Source organism: Anomaloglossus baeobatrachus, chromosome 2, assembly GCF_048569485.1.
Source record: "Anomaloglossus baeobatrachus isolate aAnoBae1 chromosome 2, aAnoBae1.hap1, whole genome shotgun sequence".
Classification (NCBI taxonomy): domain Eukaryota; kingdom Metazoa; phylum Chordata; class Amphibia; order Anura; family Aromobatidae; genus Anomaloglossus; species Anomaloglossus baeobatrachus.
In genome coordinates, this window is record NC_134354.1 from 27,371,946 (window position 1) to 27,391,286 (window position 19,341).

At 50.1% G+C, this 19,341-nt stretch overlaps 1 protein-coding gene across 1 annotated transcript in view; it reads left to right on the plus strand.

The window, feature by feature from the left end:
• The window catches only part of BCL9 (BCL9 transcription coactivator), a 268,598-nt gene that overhangs the window by 149,117 nt on the left and 100,140 nt on the right, over positions 1 to 19,341 (plus strand). Inside the window, exon 2 of the mRNA XM_075334946.1 lies at positions 5,609 to 5,704. The gene's annotated coding sequence lies outside the window, so the exon portion shown is untranslated. The remainder of the gene's footprint in view (positions 1 to 5,608; positions 5,705 to 19,341) is intronic.

The following is a 19,341-nucleotide window of genomic DNA, read 5'->3' on the forward strand; positions in this document are numbered from 1 at the left end:
TATATAGGGTATATACACCGGTGTACGGACTTGTGGAGGGATTTGGGGTATTGGGTATGAACATTCTGTAAAGATTTCGCACTGAGAATACACGGAGCCGCTGGAGCTCCCGCTGAGTCACGCGGATGTAGAGAGCACTTATCACTTTATAACAGATACAGGAGGATGATCGGGAAAACATTGTGTCCTCTTCAAAAAGAGATTTCGCAGGATGGAAAACCTGATCCTTCCACTCCACTAACTTGTATCTCTCGTCACACTGGGAGCATTGTCTGCTCTTCTCCTGGGATCATGTTTATTTCCAGTCTCTGCTGCCCTACAGTCATTAGTCAGGGCCAAGCGGACATCACAGCACCGCTACAGCGGCAGCATCCCTGCGCCGCGCAACGTCCCCACCAACCTCAGAGATAGGGATTCCCTGCCTCATATTTATCGAGCTAAAAACAAAAACAGAAGCAAGCCATGTGGATTGCAAACCTTCAGGACCCAATAATCTGGACCATAGCATACAAATTTCCAAAAAGGCTGCACTCAAATATGTTTGTGAAAAAGGTGTAAGAGGTTGGATTATACATGGGAAGTAGCAATCCTAAAAGTCATTAACGAGCCTTGCCAAACCAGACTTTCTATTTGCAGACACATGTTTCAGGATGTGTGCCCCTCATCAGTACAAAGCAAGAGGTCTGATTTGGCTGGTTGAGTGGCCTCTGCTTGGAATCTAAGAGTTAATTGTCATGCTAAGTACGGGAAAGTACCAAGCGAGCGGCGAAAGGCAAGGGAAGGAGACCCCTGCATTTAAGTATATAAATATAAATAAATAATAATAGTAATTTAAGAAAGGGGGAGATGGTGACCCCTGACCAAACCTACTGCTGGTCCCTGGAGTCCCTCACCACCCTAGATAGGTTCCGCACCTATGCACCGAGCCGGATACCTGACCCTAGGTATCCCTAGTGCTGGGCCCTAAATAGGGAACGGATGGGATGAGCTCTTCATCAACCCCACTGAACACTAAAGAAGACAACAAGGAGGGCACACGGGGGGGGATGCATGAGCTACTTATCCACAGATGACTCAGGCAGAAGTTCAGCAATGATACTACAGATGAAAGCAAGCCACCTGCTTGCAACCAGAGCGAGAATGAACTGAATAATATCACCAGCACCAGTCCAGGGAAGAAGGGAGTATTTAAGCACCAAGAGAATGCTGATGATCAGCAGCTGGGGGGGAAGGCGAGCTATGCTAGGTCCTAAAGGGGAAGAGAAGAAAATCCAGCAGGAAAGCTACCTATACCAATGCATACTGACAGCAGGAACATAGGAAAGTCTGGGAGAATTTTGCGCAGCCAATTGCTGTGACCTTCTGTTGCCAGAAACCACAGGACTGTCTATCACGCGTGACAGTAACGTCTCTCCTTGTGGTCTAAAAGGGAACTGGAAGACAGAGAAGCACAAATAGGGTCTCATCCGGGTGAGAAAGAGAGCGTGAAGCACTAGAAAGGCTCATCTTGTCGGGTAGCGCTTGAAAGTCACGGCTGCTGCAGCCCCTCATGAATGTTATCTGTAAGGCGGTGGTGGAAAGGGTTAACTTTGCTGTGCCGTGAAGGCAGGGACAATCCAAAGGTGCCTTTATAGTGAGTTCATTGTGCAACGCGTTTCGGAGATTCCATCTCCTTCATCAGGACAAAATCACTATTGTGATTTTGTCCTGATGAAGGAGATGGAATCTCCTTGTTGACTAAGGAGACTTATAGGCCATGCAATGCTCCTCTAGGAAGTTAAATATGCAGAAAGCCTCTTCAGAAAGAAAGACGGCTTGAACGCTACTGCCATCTATTGGAAATAGCAATCCTAAGTCATTATCAACCCAATACCAGTCTTCTTCATGGCTTAGGTCTCTTTGACACGTCCGTCCAATTCTGGCCAATGTCAGATCGCAGTGCATGGACTGGACACGGCTCTCCAGACCCGACCATTATATACAGGGTGGTCCAAAAGTAGGTGGGCAGTATGTGTAATGGGGTTATCACACATGGTGTAAAGTGAAAACGACTCAGTCGCCCTTAGCTACCAATCAGATTCCACCTTTCATTCTTCACAGACTCTTTGGAAAATGAAAGATGGAATCTGATTGGTTGCTAAGGGCAACTGAGTCAGTTTCACTTTACACCATGTTTGATAACCCTTTTACACATACTGTCCACCTACTTTTGGACCAGCCTGTATATTTCTATGAAGTTGTCACTGTCGTATGGTATTTGACTCTAAACTCGCCAAGCGTCATGGCGGCATGAGACACTGTTCACACTGCAGACTCTGACACTCCACACTATGCATTCTCTGGGGCTTCTGAGTTGCACAGGTAGGCTCGGCCGTCGGCCAGCTGTGTGCTCATTAGTGATCGGCCTAGCCAGAATTAATTTCTGCTGGTTACCTTTTGGATCACATTTTGTGGGAGACCTATCATAGTTACTCCCCTCCTTTTTAAGATGGTGGAGCCGGTCTTCCCATGCCGACTATAGCTTTTGCAAACCCGGCCCGCGTGCTGTTGTGTTCTTGTTGCTGCTGATTTACTGCGTGCAGCTTGGTGTGCTGTGGAAATCCTCTTATTGTTTAGTTATTTGCTCCCTGCTCTTTATTTCCTCCTGTTTAAATATTGTCTTATATCTCAGTGTGTGCTAACTGTGTGATCGAGTGGGGCACCATTTGAACCTTTAGGGTGCGTGTAACGTAAGTTATATCTCCATTGATAGGTAGCGGACAGATTTGGTTTGGGGTGCATTTAGATCTTTTTGCCCCAACATAGACAGATGATACTAAGATATCCATAACAACTCCGTGTTTGAAGAGGCCCTCTATTTGGCTTCATTGAATCCAAATTTGTGTTTTGTTGTTTGTGTGTATTTACTCACGGTGTGGGATGAATTTGTGATTTTAAGTATCCTTAATAAAATTAGTGTTTTTAAAAAATTTAATGAAGGTAGATCTTCTGGAAAAAAATAATTATTTGCTCCCTGCTCTTTATTTGCTCCTGATTAAATATTGTCTTATATCTCAGTGTATGCTAGCTGTGTGATTGAGTCTTGGTTTCCCCGTTTGTCCATATCTGTGGGTTCACCGCTCCTGGCCCGGTCCTCCCCGGGGGTGGAGAAGAGGAGGTATGAGGGATATTAGATCAGGGCTGGTCAGAAGCAGGGTAAGGAAGGCGGCCCAAACATCCTCACCATTACACGTATCTCTGGGAGTAGGGATAAATAGGGTCCCTAGCCTGAGGGCCAGTCTAGCAGCCCTGGCCGGTCCCCTGTTATCCCCTGCCACCCCCTGACAGTCACACTTGTGTCGGGAGATAATTCGTTCGGTCCATGCATTGCCATTCCACATCAGACTGAATTGTACGGACGAGTGAAAGTGAAAGGATTTTTAAATTAAACATTTTTTTCAAATGAATCTATAGAGATAGATAATAAAAAGAGAAAGCGACAGAGAGAGCGACAGACAGAGTAATGGAGAGAGCGACATAGCGATAAAGAGAGCAACAGACAGACAGAGACATAGAGAGCGACAGACACAGAGAGCGACAGAGCGATTAAGACAGCAACAGACAGAGTAACGGAGAGAGCGACATAGCGATAAAGAGAGCAACAGACAGAGAGCGACAGAGACATAGAGAGTGATAAAGTGACAGACATAGAGAGCGATAGAGCGACAGAGACAGAGAGCGATAGAGCGACAGAGTGATAAAGAGAGCAACAGACAGAGCGACAGAGACATAGAGAGCGATAGAGCGACAGAGACAGTGAGTGATAGAGCGACAGAGACATAGAGAGTGATAGAGCGACAGAGAAAGAGAACGATAGAGAGCGACAGACAGAGTAACGGAGAGAGCGACATAGCGATAAAGAGAGCAACAGACAGAGAGCGACAGAGACATAGAGAGCGATAAAGTGACAGACATAGAGAGCGATAGAGCGACAGAGACAGAGAGCGATAGAGCGACAGAGTGATAAAGAGAGCAACAGACAGAGCGACAGAGACATAGAGAGCGATAGAGCGACAGAGACAGTGAGTGATAGAGCGACAGAGACATAGAGAGTGATAGAGCGACAGAGAAAGAGAACGATAGAGAGCGACAGACAGAGTAACGGAGAGAGCGACATAGCGATAAAGAGAGCAACAGACAGAGCGACTGAGACATAGAGAGCGATAGAAAGAACGACAGACATAGAGAGTGATAGCGACACATAGAGTGATAGAGAGAGCAACACAGAGTGACAGAGAGCGATAGAGCAATAAGGTGACAGACTTAGAGAGCAACAGAGCGATAGAGAGAGCGACAGACAGAGAGAGCAACACAGAGCGATATAGAGAGTGACAGACATAGAGAGCGATAGGAAGAGCAACACAGCGAATGAGAGAGCGACTTACAGTGACAGAGTGACAGAGCAATAAAGTGACAGAGACTTAGAGAGCGACAGAGCGATAGAGAGAGCGACAGACAAAGAGCAACAACAGAGCGATAGCGCGACAGAGTGACAGACAGAGCAATATAGAGAGCAACAGAGCGATAGAGAGAGCGACAAATAGACTTAGAGAGCGACAGACACAGAGCACGACAGACAGCAATAGAGAGAGCAACACATAGTGAATAAGAGCGTGACAGAGTGATAGAGAACGACAGAGCGATAGAGAGTGACAGAGTGATAGAGCAACTGAGAGCGACAGAGCGATAGAGAGCGACAGACAGAGCGATAGAGAGAGTGACAGTGATAGAATGACAGAGAGAGACAGAGAAAGTGATATACAGTTAAAGAGAGACAGTGAGGGCAACAGACTGAGCGATAGAGAGCAATGGCGAGAGCGACAGAGCGAGCGACAGACAAGCGCAATACAGACAGAGAAAGTGAGAGTTATAGAGAGAATGACAGAGAGACAGAGCGACAGACAGCGATAGAGAGCGTGTGATGTGACATAATAAAATTGCTTATTGGACAGCTTTTTCTGATTAAATAAATCAATAGAAAAAAATGATGTGGGCTCATCCACCGCCAATTTTGGTAATTAGCAAAGCTAAAGCAGATAGCTGGGGGCTGGTAGTATCAGGCTGGGAAGATCCATGATTATTTGGCCCTTACCAGCCCAAAAATAGCAGCCCTCAGCCTCCAAGGAAGTGGTGCATCCATTAGATGCACCAAATTTTGACGCTTTGCCCAACTCTTCCCGATTTGCAGTGGCAATCTAGGTAATGGTGGTTGGGGTTGATAATACCAGCCCCCCAGCTGTTTGCTTTACCTTTTCTGATTATCAAAAATAAGGGGGACCCCATGTTGTGTTTTTCATTCATTCATTCATTCATTCAATTTTAAAAAGCTGTCCAATAAGTTCCCATGGCTGGATGAGAGGCCTGTGACAGGGGTAACACCTCTCCTTGTGGAAATTGATCTTTTCAATCATAAACAGCGCCACCTCTGTCCACAGGCCATGCCTGGTACTGCAGCTCAGCTTTATTTTCTCCAGATTACCATCTTGTTTAGTATGTTAACCCCTGCAGCGCAGATTATACTTTGAGATGATAGATTTTTCATGATTACATTCCTCTCCTTTTTTTGTAGAAACCATAGAAGATTTTGGTGGAGTATCGGTCGCTGGATATAAACTGAAGATGACGCTGGTTTGGGGGTGTTAATACTTTTGCGGCGCTGTTCGTGGTAAGTAGTAACCGGTATATATTGATCCTGCGATTCCTTCTGATGATTTCACATTGTCCCTAAATGTTACTGAAGTTTATCGTTTGCAAAGTTTGTATAATTCAGTATTGTCAGAAGAGTCGTCCCCTCAGATTACAGATCTCCAGCGATCCGCTGTAAACTGAGAGGGGATCTGGCAGCAAGTGAGCAGTTTCCCTACAGCGCCCCTGCATGGGGTATTAAGTATTACACAGATCTCACTGGACGCGACGAACTGTCCATAAAACGGGGTGTCCCTAATTAGAAAGTTATCACCTATACGCAGGATGGAGGATGATTTGCTCATCGCGGGGACAGTCAACGATCCCGAGAACGAGGCTCCACAGTGCCCTCTAATTGTATTATTGAGACACTCCATTGACACTCGATACTTCAGAGGAGAAGAGGGAGGTGAGCTGTGACATCCCCTATTGTGAATGGTGGATCCTGTGTTATCTACTGTCTTTAAAGGTGTTATCAGTCATTGTACAGGAGGAGGAGGTGAGCTGTGATATCACCTATTGTGAATGGTCGATCCTGTGTTATCTACAGTATATAGAGGTGTTATCAGCCATTGTACAGGAGGAGGAGGAGGTGAGCTGTGATATCACCTATTGTGAATGGTAGATCCTGTATTATTTACTGTATATAGAAGTGTTATCAGCCATTGTACAGAAGGGGGAAGAGGTGAGCTGTGACATATTGTGAATGGTGGATCCTGTGTTATCTACAGTATATAGAGGTGTTATCAGTCATTGTACAGGAGGAGGAGGTGAGCTGTGACATCACCTATTGTAAATGGTGGATCCCGTGTTATCTACAGTATATAGAGGTGTTATCAGCCATTGTACAGGAGGATGAGGAGGTGAGCTGTGACATATTGTGAATGGTGGATCCTGTGTTATCTACAGTATATAGAGGTGTTATCAGCCATTGTACAGGAGGAGGTGAGCTGTGATATCACCTATTGTGAATGGTGGATCCTGTGTTATGTACTTTATATAGAGGTGTTATCATTCATTCTATAGGAGGAGGAGGTGAGCTGTGACATCACCTAGTGTGAATGCTGGCTCATGTGTTATCTACTGTATATAAAGGTGTTATCAGTCATTGTGCAGGAGGAGGAGGTGAGCTGTGCCATCACCTTGTGTGAATGCTGGATCCTGTTTTATCTACTGTATATAAAGGTATTATCAGTCATTGTACAGGAGGAGGTGAGCTGTGACATCACCTATTGTGAATGGTGGATCCTGTGTTATCTACAGTATATAGAGGTGTTATCAGCCATTGTACAGGAGGAGGAGGTGAGCTGTGATTTTATATAATCTACTGTATATAGAGGTGTTATGAGTCATTGTACAGGTGGGGGAGGTGAGCTGTGATTTCATCTTATCTACTGTATATACAGGTGTTATCAGCCATTGTACAGGAGGCGAAGGTGAGCTGTGATTTTATATAATGTACTGTATATAGAGGTGTTATCAGTCATTGTACAGGAGGAGGTGAGCTGTGATTTTATATAATGTACTGTATATAGAGGTGTTATCAGTCATTGTACAGGTGGACATGCTCATAGTCTCCCTCTTGATTTTCTCCTTTGCTCTTCACTAGATGGAATAATGGCCGCGTTACCGTCCCTTTAAGTCAGGATAAGACGTTGCGATGTATAGACGGAGCGACAAACAAGATAATAATATTATTAGAAAAAAAATGAGAGCCTGGCAATGTGTCTGAAATGTAATCCATGTGTGCAGAGCCGCGGTTCCCGCTCACCTCCCCTGACCCCGCCGCACAATCTACACTGAATTAGCCGCTGTTTCAGACAAAATTAAAAATGAGGAGAGAAGCGTCGCCCGTCCTGCGTCCGTCCGGAGAGCGGCGCCCGTCCTGTGTCCGTCTGGAGAGCGGCGCCCGTCCTGCGTCCGTCCGGAGAGCGGCGCCCGTCCTGCGTCCATCCGGAGAGCGTCGCCCGTCCTGCGTCCATCCGGAGAGCGTCGCCCGTCCTGCGTCCGTCCGGAGAGCGGCGCCCGTCCTGCGTCCGTCCGGAGAGCGGTGCCCGTCCTGCGTCCATCCGGAGAGCGTCGCCCGTCCTGCGTCCGTCCGGAGAGCGGCGCCCGTCCTGCGTCCGTCCGGAGAGCGGCGCCCGTCCTGCGTCCGTCCGGAGAGCGTCGCCCGTCCTGCGTCCGTCCGGAGAGCGTCGCCCGTCCTGCGTCCGTCCGGAGAGCGTCGCCCGTCCTGCGTCCGTCCGGAGAGCGGCGCCCGTCCTGCGTCCGTCCGGAGAGCGGCCACCTCTCGCCTGCACAATAATGCTAATTAATGTCATGACATGAAATGAATGTATTGCGGAGATGTGGAGGTGGAAGGAAGGATTCTGCAGAAAGCCTCGGGGTCAGCCAAGACAGAAAATACAAGAAAAGACGAGTGTCAGGACGTGGATTCATGTCCTGACCATTAAAGGAGCAGAGGAAAGTGTCCGGGAGCCGGGGGGTTAAAGGGATGTGCACCTATATCCAGGGCACAGACTAACAGGGCCGCCGGGGTCACCAGCAAAACACACATGTACCCACCTGCACGGCATGAGAGGGGAAAGGTGTTCTGCAGCAGCTGAGGTGTTTATCATGAGGTTGTGCAGCAGCTGAGGTGGGTATAATGAGGTTCTGCAACAGCTGAGGTGGGTATAATGAGGTTCTGCAACAGCTGAGGTGGGTATAATGAGGTTCTGCAGCAGCTAAGGTGTGTATCATGAGGTTCTGTAGCAGCTGAGGTGTGTATTATGAGGTTCTGCAGCAGCTGAGGTGTGTATCATTAGGTTCTGCAGCAGCTGAGGTGTGTATCATGAGGTTCTGCAGCAGCTGAGCTGTGTATTATGAGGTTCTGCAGCAGCTGAGGTGTGTATCATTAGGTTCTGTAGCAGCTGAGGTGTGTATTATGAGGTTCTGCAGCAGCTGAGCTGTGTAATATGCTTTGCTGAAGCTGAGGTGTTTTATGATGTTCTACAGGAGCTGAGGTGTATTATGATCTGCAGGAGCTGAGGTGTGTACTATGAGGTTGTGCAGCAGCTGAGCTGTCTATTATGAGGTTCTGCAGCAGCTGAGATGTATCATCATGTTCTCAAGCATATCAGGTGTATTATGGGTTCTGCAGTAGCTGAGGTGTATTATGATGTTGTGTAGCTGTTGAAAAGTGAATTATGAAGTTATTGAAGTGTGTAGCATAAGGTTCTGCAGCAGCTGAGCTGTGTATGATGAGGTTCTGCAGCAGCTGAGCTGTGTATTATGAGGTTCTGCAGCAGCTGAGCTGTGTATTATGAGGTTCTGCAGCAGCTGAGGTGTGTATTATGAGGTTCTGCAGCAGCTGAGGTGTGTATTATGAGGTTCTGCAGCAGCTGGGGTGTGTATTATGAGGTTCTGCAGCCGCTGAGGTGTGTATTATGAGGTTCTGCAGCAGCTGGGGTGTGTATTATGAGGTTCTGCAGCAGCTGAGCTGTGTATTATGAGGTTCTGCAGCAGCTGAGCTGTGTATTATGAGGTATTACAGCAGCTGAACTGTATTACAATGTTCTGCAGCAGCTGAAGTATGCAATGGGAGGTTCTGCAGCAGCTGAGCTGTGTATTATGAGGTTCTGCAGCAGCTGAGTTGTGTATTATGAGGTTCTGCAGCAGCTGAGCTGTGTATTATGAGGTTCTGCAGCAGCTGGGGTGTGTATTATGAGGTTCTGCAGCAGCTGAGCTGTGTATTATGAGGTTCTGCAGCAGCTGAGCTGTGTATTATGAGGTTCTGCAGCAGCTGGGGTGTGTTTTATGAGGTTCTGCAGCAGCTGAGCTGTGTATTATGAGGTTCTGCAGCAGCTGAGCTGTGTATTACAATGTTCTGCAGCAGCTGAGGTGTGTAAAGAGAACCCCACATATGCACAGGTAGTCCTGCAGGAGGAGATACGCAGCAGCTATGCAGCGCCGCTCCTCTCTGTAATGACACCTCTGAGCTGACGCCATTTTTGTATTGGCACACATGAGCTCGCAATCAGGCACGGGCATCAGGAAATCCTCGTGACGTAAAGCCTCAGACGTCATGTGAACAGAGACTAAGAGGCGAGAAATGGGGAGTGTGCGGAGGACGGAGCGTGGACCCAGGCTGCGGAGGGAGAAGTGGCTTTGCTGGATGCCAGACATTCCTGCTCCGCTGATGTCAGACGCGCAGAGTTCCCAGGCTGTGGTCAGAGCAGGGTGGTGTAACCCGCACTCACACTCTGCAGCGTCCCTACATGTCACCCACATACCCGTGCCCCACTCCCTGATCAGCCGCCCCCTCCCCTGCTGCACATCACTGCCTAGAGTCATTACACACAGAGGGACCTATTCCTATATATTATATAGTCATTACACACAGAGGGACCTATTCCTATATATTATATAGAGTCATTACACACAGGGATCTATTCCTATATATTATATAGAGTCATTACACACAGGGACCTATTCCTATATATTATATAGAGTCATTACACACAGAGGGATCTATTCCTATATATTATATAGAGTCATTACACACGGAGGGATCTATTCCTATATATTATATAGTCATTACACACAGAGGGATATATTCCTATATATTATATAGAGTCATTACACACAGAGGGATATATTCCTATATATTATATAGAGTCATTACACACAGAGGGATATATTCCTATATATTATATAGAGTCATTACACATGGAGGGATCTATTCCTATATATTATATAGAGTCATTACACACGGAGGGATCTATTCCTATATATTATATAGAGTCATTACACACAGAGGGATCTATTCCTATATATTATATAGAGTCATTACACACAGAGGGATCTATTCCTATATATTATATAGAGTCATTACACACAGAGGAATCTATTCCTATATATTATATAGAGTCATTACACACAGACGGGTCTATTCCTATATATTATATAGAGTCATTACACACAGAGGGATCTATTCCTATATATTATATAGAGTCATTACACACAGAGGGATCTATTCCTATATATTATATAGAGTCATTACACACAGAGGGATCTATTCCTATATATTATATAGAGTCATTACACACAGAGGGACCTATTCCTATATATTATATAGTCATTACACACAGAGGGACCTATTCCTATATATTATATAGAGTCATTACACACAGAGGGATCTATTCCTATATATTATATAGAGTCATTACACACAGAGGGATCTATTCCTATATATTATATAGAGTCATTACACACAGAGGGATCTATTCCTATATATTATATAGAGTCATTACACACAGAGGGATCTATTCCTATATATTATATAGAGTCATTACACACAGAGGGATCTATTCCTATTGTCACAAACCACCGGGGGGGTCACTCAAAAATCCCCCGCGCTGGCTACCAGTACGTCACAATCGGGGGGTAACAAGTGGGGGTCACCCCTCCTTTATACCTCCCGACCGACAGACAGAGCACGTGACGCGCTCTCTAGCGCCCCTCTTATAGTCAGGCCAATTATGGAATTGCCCGACAATAAGCAAGGAGGCCGCTATACTACTTATGCCGATTATTGAAGGGTCCCCGGTGAGAGTAGGGTATATATTCCCCCGACCTCCGCGGGCGGAATATATAATATCTTCCCGAATCTCACTGGCCTCCCCACAATAATCCTTGGCACAAACTCGCTGCCACCAACCGATTTACGGTAACTATTAGCCGAACACACAGACGTGGGATTCAAGATCGAGATAACAGAACAGCCCAAGATTAATTATATAATTTAATCAGCCTAAAGCACACTAGAAACTACAATATATACAATAGGGAATCTACAGAATATACATATGTCAGAGTACAGTTACAATCAAAGCATGGGTTACAAACAGGCATACACAGTTCCAGCAGTTACCTTGTTGCGTCTGGCCACAGGGGGGCGCTGTAGACCAGGTTTCCAGGAACTCCCTCACAGGTCTTTCCCAACCAGGCCCCCGAGCAGAAGAACACTGGAAAATGGCCGAAGTAGGGTTATCAACCTGGGCAGATCCAGGTCCCCTCCTACCTTAGTGACCTCACAGGGAAGCACTGCCACTCCCCCTGCATGGATCAGAATTATCCAGCAAAGGGGATATTGGCCATAACTTTGCCTGGGAGCGTCGTAGGCGGACGCCAATGCTCTCATTGTGACAGTTATGAATTTAGCTACAGAACTAGGGGACTCATGACCTGTCTGCCAGTTCCCCATTGGCTGATATCACGCCTGGGGCATTTCCCAATGTCCTGCTCCCATAAAAAGGGTGTGCCGGCATCGTCCACATGCGGAGACACCATTTTTATGGTTGCCATATTTATCGGAAATATGGCTTGCGAGATATGAACCATTTCTTACTGGAGTCGTTCTGTCTGGCTACTTCCATAGCCTTGCTAACTAGCTAGCAGCCCCCACTACAGGGTCACGGCAGGGAGTCATCCTGTGTCCATTGTCCTAAAGCCACCTAATTTCCATATCACAGGACATGGCCATGGAATTTGTTGCTAAACCAGTTGTGTGAAGGAAAGGGGGGGTGACACCAGGAGAGGGCTTCCTGACATACTTGAGTATCATGATTTATCGTCATATCTCCGGATTTACCTCACACCTCCCCCCCTTTGAGGGCGCTAGGGGGCAGCACACTCCGGTGTTCCCCCGTGCGCCCGTCCGCGACCTCTCCTTGTCGGGACAGCCCGTCTGCGTTACCGTGGTCACGGCCCCTTTTGTGGCGAATGGTGAAGTTGTATTGCTGGAGCGCAAGGCTCCATCGCAACAATCGCCCATTCGTCCCAGAGACGGTGTGCAACCAGCTGAGGGGATTGTGGTCCGTCTCCACGATGAAGTGGCGCCCGTATAGATAGGGTTGCAGACGCTGCAGGGCCCACACTATGGCCAGGCACTCCTTCTCCATCGTGGAATAGGCAACTTCCCTGGGTAACAGCTTCCTGCTCAGGTACAAGACTGGGTGCTCTTGGCTCGCAGAGTCCACCTGGCTGAGCACCGCACCGAGGCCGAAGTCACTGGCGTCGGTCTGTACTACAAACGGCCGCGTGAAGTCGGCTGCCTGTAGCACGGGCGGGCTGGACAGGGCGTCCTTTAGGGCCCGGAAGGCTGTCTCGCAGTCCATTGTCCAATCGACTGCAGAGGGCAGCTTCTTCTTGGTGAGGTCCGTCAAGGGCTTTGCCAGGCTACTATAGCATGGAACAAACCTCCTATAGTACCCAGCGGTCCCCAAGAAGGACATCACCTGCTTCTTGGTCCTGGGGGTGGGCCAGGATGCGATGGCTTCCACTTTCTCAGGCTCGGGCTTCAGTGTTCTCCCACCTACCCGGTGACCGAGGTACTGGACCTCGCTCATGGCCAGCTGACACTTTCCCGGCTTGATGGTCAAACCTGCCCGGTGGATCCGCCTGAGCACCTGTGCTAGATGCTCTAGGTGGTCCTCCCAGGTGGGACTGAAGACGGCAATGTCATCCAGGTACGCGGCCGCGTACCCTTCAAGTCCCTTGAGCAGGGTGTTGACCATCCGCTGGAAAGTGGCAGGGGCATTCCTCATCCCGAATGGCATCACCGTGGACTCGTACAGTCCAAATGGGGTAATAAAGGCAGAGCGTTCCCTGGCCTTGCGAGTCAGGGGGATCTGCCAATATCCCCGGCTCAGATCCATGATGGTCAGGTACTGAGCCCCGGCCAACTGATCGAGCAGGTCATCGATGCGTGGCATTGGGTACGCATCGGCGACCGTGACCGCATTGAGCCCCCTGTAGTCCACGCAGAACCGAGTGGTTCGGTCCTTCTTAGGGACGAGGACTACAGGCGAGGCCCAAGCGCTGTTGGATGCCTGGATCACCCCCAGCTTCAGCATCTCGTCAATCTCCTGGCGCATGTGTTGCTGCACCTCCAGGGAGACCCGATATGCTGAACGCCGGATCGGGGGATGATCCCCAGTGTCCACGTGATGGACAGCCAAGTCAGTCCTTCCGGGCTGGTTGGTAAACAACCCCCGGAAGGGGAGGAGGGTGGCCCACAGCTGGGACCGTTGGTCTTCCAAGAGCTGGTGGCCAACCTCCACATCCTCAATGGATCCGCCTGCCCTAACCTGGGCTAGCATATCCAAGAGGGTTTCCGCTTCTCCCTCCTCGGGCAGGTTGCACACGGGGAGCGCACATGCCTCCCGCTCATGATGTGCCTTCATCATGTTCACATGGAAGGGCTTCCGCCTTCCACGGGCAGGGTCCAGGGTGACCAGGTACGTTACAGGGTTGAGCTGCTGGTACACGAGGTATGGGCCTTCCCAGGCTGCCTGAAGCTTGTCCTGTGGTACGGGGACCAGTACCCACACCTTTTGACCCACTTGGTAGGTCCTCTCACAAGCGTTCTGGTCGTACCAACGCTTCTGATCGGCCTGGGCTTGAGCCATATTGTCGTGTACCAGTTGCGTCAAGGCCTGCATTTTGTCCCGGAAGCGCATGACATACTCGATAACCGACACTCCAGGGGTGGCCAAATCCCCTTCCCAAGCCTCTTTCACCAGAGCCAGGGGGCCCCGCACACGTCGCCCGTACAGGAGCTCAAACGGTGAGAATCCTGTTGAGACCTGTGGAACCTCCCGGTAAGCAAATAACAGGTGTGGGAGATACCGCTCCCAGTCACGCCCATGGGAGTCGACCAACATCTTAAGCATCTGCTTTAAGGTGCCATTGAACCGCTCGCACAGGCCATTAGTCTGTGGATGGTACGGGCTGGCCACCAGATGTCGCACCTGGACTTGCTTACAGAGGGCCTCCATCAGCTGGGACATGAATTGGGTCCCCCGGTCAGTGAGCATTTCCTGGGGAAAACCCACTCGGGAGAAAATCTCCAGCAATGCGGTGGCCACCTTGTCAGCCCGAATGGACGACAAGGCCACTGCTTCTGGGTACCGGGTGGCATAGTCCACTACCGTCAGTATGAAGCGTTTCCCGGAGCTGCTGGGGATGGCCAGCGGGCCGACCAGATCCACAGCCACCCTCCTGAAAGGCTCATCGATGATTGGCAGAGATACTAGTGGGGCTTTGGGGCGTGGCCCCGCCTTCCCCACTCTCTGACAGGTTTCACACGAACGGCAGTAGGCAGCCACATCGGCCCCCATTTTTGGCCAGTAGAAATGCTGGTTTAACCTGGCCTTGGTCTTAGCGATCCCTAGGTGTCCGGCCATCGGAATCTCATGTGCGATCCGCAACAACTCCGTCCGGAACGGATAGGGTACCACCAACTGTCGGTCCCTGGGCCACGCCTCCGGTGAACCCTGCTGGACCGTGGCCCGGTACAGCCGTCCTTGGTCCCAGACCACTCGCTCCGGGTCCGAGTCCGAGGGAGGCTGTGCCGCCTGCTCCTTAAGAGCTTTCAGGCTGTCGTCAGCTTCTAACGCTGCCTGAAACCCCTGACTAGATGTGGCCAGAATCGACGAGACTGTCACATCTTCGGTCAGTACCCCGGGACCTGTGTCCTGGCCTCCACCTGACTCGGCTGCCACTTGGTCAGAAGGGGAAGAGCTATCGGACCTCCGGGAGGCCCCTTGGCTTCCAGCACTCCCACTGCGGGTGACAGCGGCCACAGCCGCTGCGACCGTGGGTCGTGCCTGCTCCTCCTCCGTTCCTGACCAAGTCGCCGGTTCAGGCAGACCTACCTGGCTTCCTGACACCCCGGTTGTGGGGGAACCATGCACCGAGATCTTACCTGGGAGCACTTCCGCTCCTGGACCGGCCCCAATCTCACCTGCCTGTTCCCCTCCTGCAGCAACAGAACCCCGCTGTGAAATCTCTGGGGACCCCACATTTGCTGTGGTAGCCCCCACCCCACACACTGGTCCTCCCCCTGCAGCACCCTGCTCTCTGCTTATCCCTGCAGAGGGCAACAGATCCCAGCTCACAGGCTGGTTACTTGTAGAGGCATTGTCACACCTTTCTCTGACCCCCTCCCCTGTCACAGCTGCAGCTGAGTGTGTGTCTATGGTGTCTATGCAAGCAGAAATATCAGAGTTCACTCCCTCCTCCCTTACATCATTCATAGATAACACATTAACATTGTTAGGAGTCATGTCAGTACGGGCTGAAGGTTCAGCCCTTGGTTGGGGCCCAAACTGGGAGGTTATCTGCCCCAAATCTGTCCCAAGTAGCACGTTTGCAGGGATCCGATCAGTTACCCCCACCTCCCTCACCCCTCGCCCTGCGCCCCAGTCCACATAAATGTCAGCAACAGGCAGCGCCGGGTCAGTGCCTCCAATCCCGGAGACAGCGAGGGTTTTTCCAGGGATCAAGTCTTGGGGGGACACCATCTCAGGCCGCACCAGAGTCACCTCCGAGGCGCTGTCTCGCAGTCCTATGGTCACAGACCGGCCGACGGTGACAGGTTGGAAGCTGTCCAGGGACCTACCACCACCCCCACCCACACAATACACCTTGGGCGGCCCTTGGGACGGGGACGGAGCCGGGGCCTTGGGACGCTGAGGGCACATGGCCTTGAAGTGTCCAGGTAGGTTGCACTGGTGGCACCGTCTTGGTTCCGCCACGGGCCTGGAGAGGGGAGTTGAGGGGGACACCCCCTGCAGTCTAGGGGCAGGTGGGGCAGTCGCAGAATTCATCTTACCCCCTCTCCAGGGGCTGCTGGTGGCCGCTCTCCTGGCCTCAGGGGCCCGGTTGTTGGTGTAGTCATCGGCAAGGGCAGCTGTAGCCGTGGACCCCTTTGGCTTCTGGTCTCGGATGAACTGGCAGAGATCCTCAGGGCAGTTCCACAAGAGTTGCTCCGTGATGAACAAGTCCAGGATCTCCGGTCCGGTGGAAAGCTGCAGGCCTTGGGTCCAGTGGTCGGCAGCTCGGGCAAGTGCCCGCCGGTGGTCAGCCCAGGAGTCCTTTGGTCCCTTCTGTAGGCTCCGGAACTTCTTGCGGTAGGACTCTGGAGTGAGGTTGTACTGTTGGATCAGGGCCCGCTTGATGGTGTCGTAGCCCTGATCTGCCTCAGCAGGCAAGTCCCCAAGGACATCCAGGGCCTTACCCCTTAAACGGGGGGTCAGGTATTTGGCCCACTGGTCCTTGTCCAGATGGTGCTGCAAGCAAGTCCGTTCAAAAGCAGTCAAGAAAGAGTCCAAGTCTCCATCCTTCTCCAGCACTGGGAAGTCCTCAACACGGACCTTTGGAAGTTTGGTGTCTCGAAGGTCACATGTGGCTGATGAGGGCCGGAGCTGAGCTAGCTGCAGCTGGTAGTCACGGTCTGCCTGTCGCTCTCGCTCTTCACGCGCTGCCTGCCGCTCTCGCTCCGCAGCCTCACGCTCTGCGTGCCGCTCTGCCCTGCGCTCTGCCAGGAGTTCCTTGTAGCCCTTCTGGTCTCCAGCCTGGAGAAGGGCCATAGCCATTTGAAGAAGGCTATCCGAGCCTCCCAGGCTCGGTGGAATGGCACGTGGTGATCTGCGGCACGCTGCAGAGCTAGGCGATTCACTGTCCCTTTCAGAGCGGAGGGCTGGCATCTGGCTCGTTGAGGAACCTTGGGTGAGCTCCTCCTCATCTTGTCCAGCAGTGCCAGGTTGCGCAATGTCCTCGGCAGAACGGTTTTCTGGCGTCGAGCTCCTGGAGGACTCGTGGGCAACCTCCTCATTGCTGTCCACAGCACCGTCCTCCCTCTCTTCGGCTCCTGCCTTAGCATTGGCCAGTTGCATAGCTCTGCTCCTGGTGCCATCAGCCATTCTTGCAGACTTTTGGTCACTGACACAGAACTGACACCTGATGCCTCCACACACCTTACAGTATCTGCACTCTGACACTCTAGTGTTGAGCTAGTCTGAAGACCCCAGCAGCCACAGCTGCTGCAGGCAGTCTTTAGTGTCTGGGAGTATGGGTCTCACACTCACACACACTATTATCTCGATCCCACCGCTATGCCACCAATATGTCACAAACCACCGGGGGGGTCACTCAAAAATCCCCCGCGCTGGCTACCAGTACGTCACAATCGGGGGGTAACAAGTGGGGGTCACCCCTCCTTTATACCTCCCGACCGACAGACAGAGCACGTGACGCGCTCTCTAGCGCCCCTCTTATAGTCAGGCCAATTATGGAATTGCCCGACAATAAGCAAGGAGGCCGCTATACTACTTATGCCGATTATTGAAGGGTCCCCGGTGAGAGTAGGGTATATATTCCCCCGACCTCCGCGGGCGGAATATATAATATCTTCCCGAATCTCACTGGCCTCCCCACAATAATCCTTGGCACAAACTCGCTGCCACCAACCGCTTCACGGTAACTATTAGCCGAACACACAGACGTGGGATTCAAGATCGAGATAACAGAACAGCCCAAGATTAATTATATAATTTAATCAGCCTAAAGCACACTAGAACTACAATATATACAATAGGGAATCTACAGAATATACATATGTCAGAGTACAGTTACAGTCAAAGCATGGGTTACAAACAGGCATACACAGTTCCAGCAGTTACCTTGTTGCGTCTGGCCACAGGGGGGCGCTGTAGACCAGGTTTCCAGGAACTCCCTCACAGGTCTTTCCCAACCAGGCCCCCGAGCAGAAGAACACTGGAAAATGGCCGAAGTAGGGTTATCAACCTGGGCAGATCCAGGTCCCCTCCTACCTTAGTGACCTCACAGGGAAGCACTGCCACTCCCCCTGCATGGATCAGAATTATCCAGCAAAGGGGATATTGGCCATAACTTTGCCTGGGAGCGTCGTAGGCGGACGCCAATGCTCTCATTGTGACAGTTATGAATTTAGCTACAGAACGAGGGGACTCATGACCTGTCTGCCAGTTCCCCATTGGCTGATATCACGCCTGGGGCATTTCCCAATGTCCTGCTCCCATAAAAAGGGTGTGCCGGCATCGTCCACATGCGGAGACACCATTTTTATGGTTGCCATATTTATCGGAAATATGGCTTGCGAGATATGAACCATTTCTTACTGGAGTCGTTCTGTCTGGCTACTTCCATAGCCTTGCTAACTAGCTAGCAGCCCCCACTACAGGGTCACGGCAGGGAGTCATCCTGTGTCCATTGTCCTAAAGCCACCTAATTTCCATATCACAGGACATGGCCATGGAATTTGTTGCTAAACCAGTTGTGTGAAGGAAAGGGGGGGTGACACCAGGAGAGGGCTTCCTGACATACTTGAATATCATGATTTATCGTCATATCTCCGGATTTACCTCACACCTATATATTATATAGAGTCATTACACACAGAGGGATCTATTCCTATATATTATATAGAGTCATTACACACAGAGGGATCTATTCCTATATATTATATAGAGTCATTACACACGGAGGGATCTATTCCTATATATTATATAGAGTCATTACACACGGAGGGATCTATTCCTATATATTATATAGAGTCATTACACACAGAGGGATATATTCCTATATATTATATAGAGTCATTACACACAGAGGGATATATTCCTATATATTATATAGAGTCATTACACACAGAGGGATATATTCCTATATATTATATAGAGTCATTACACATGGAGGGATCTATTCCTATATATTATATAGAGTCATTACACACGGAGGGATCTATTCCTA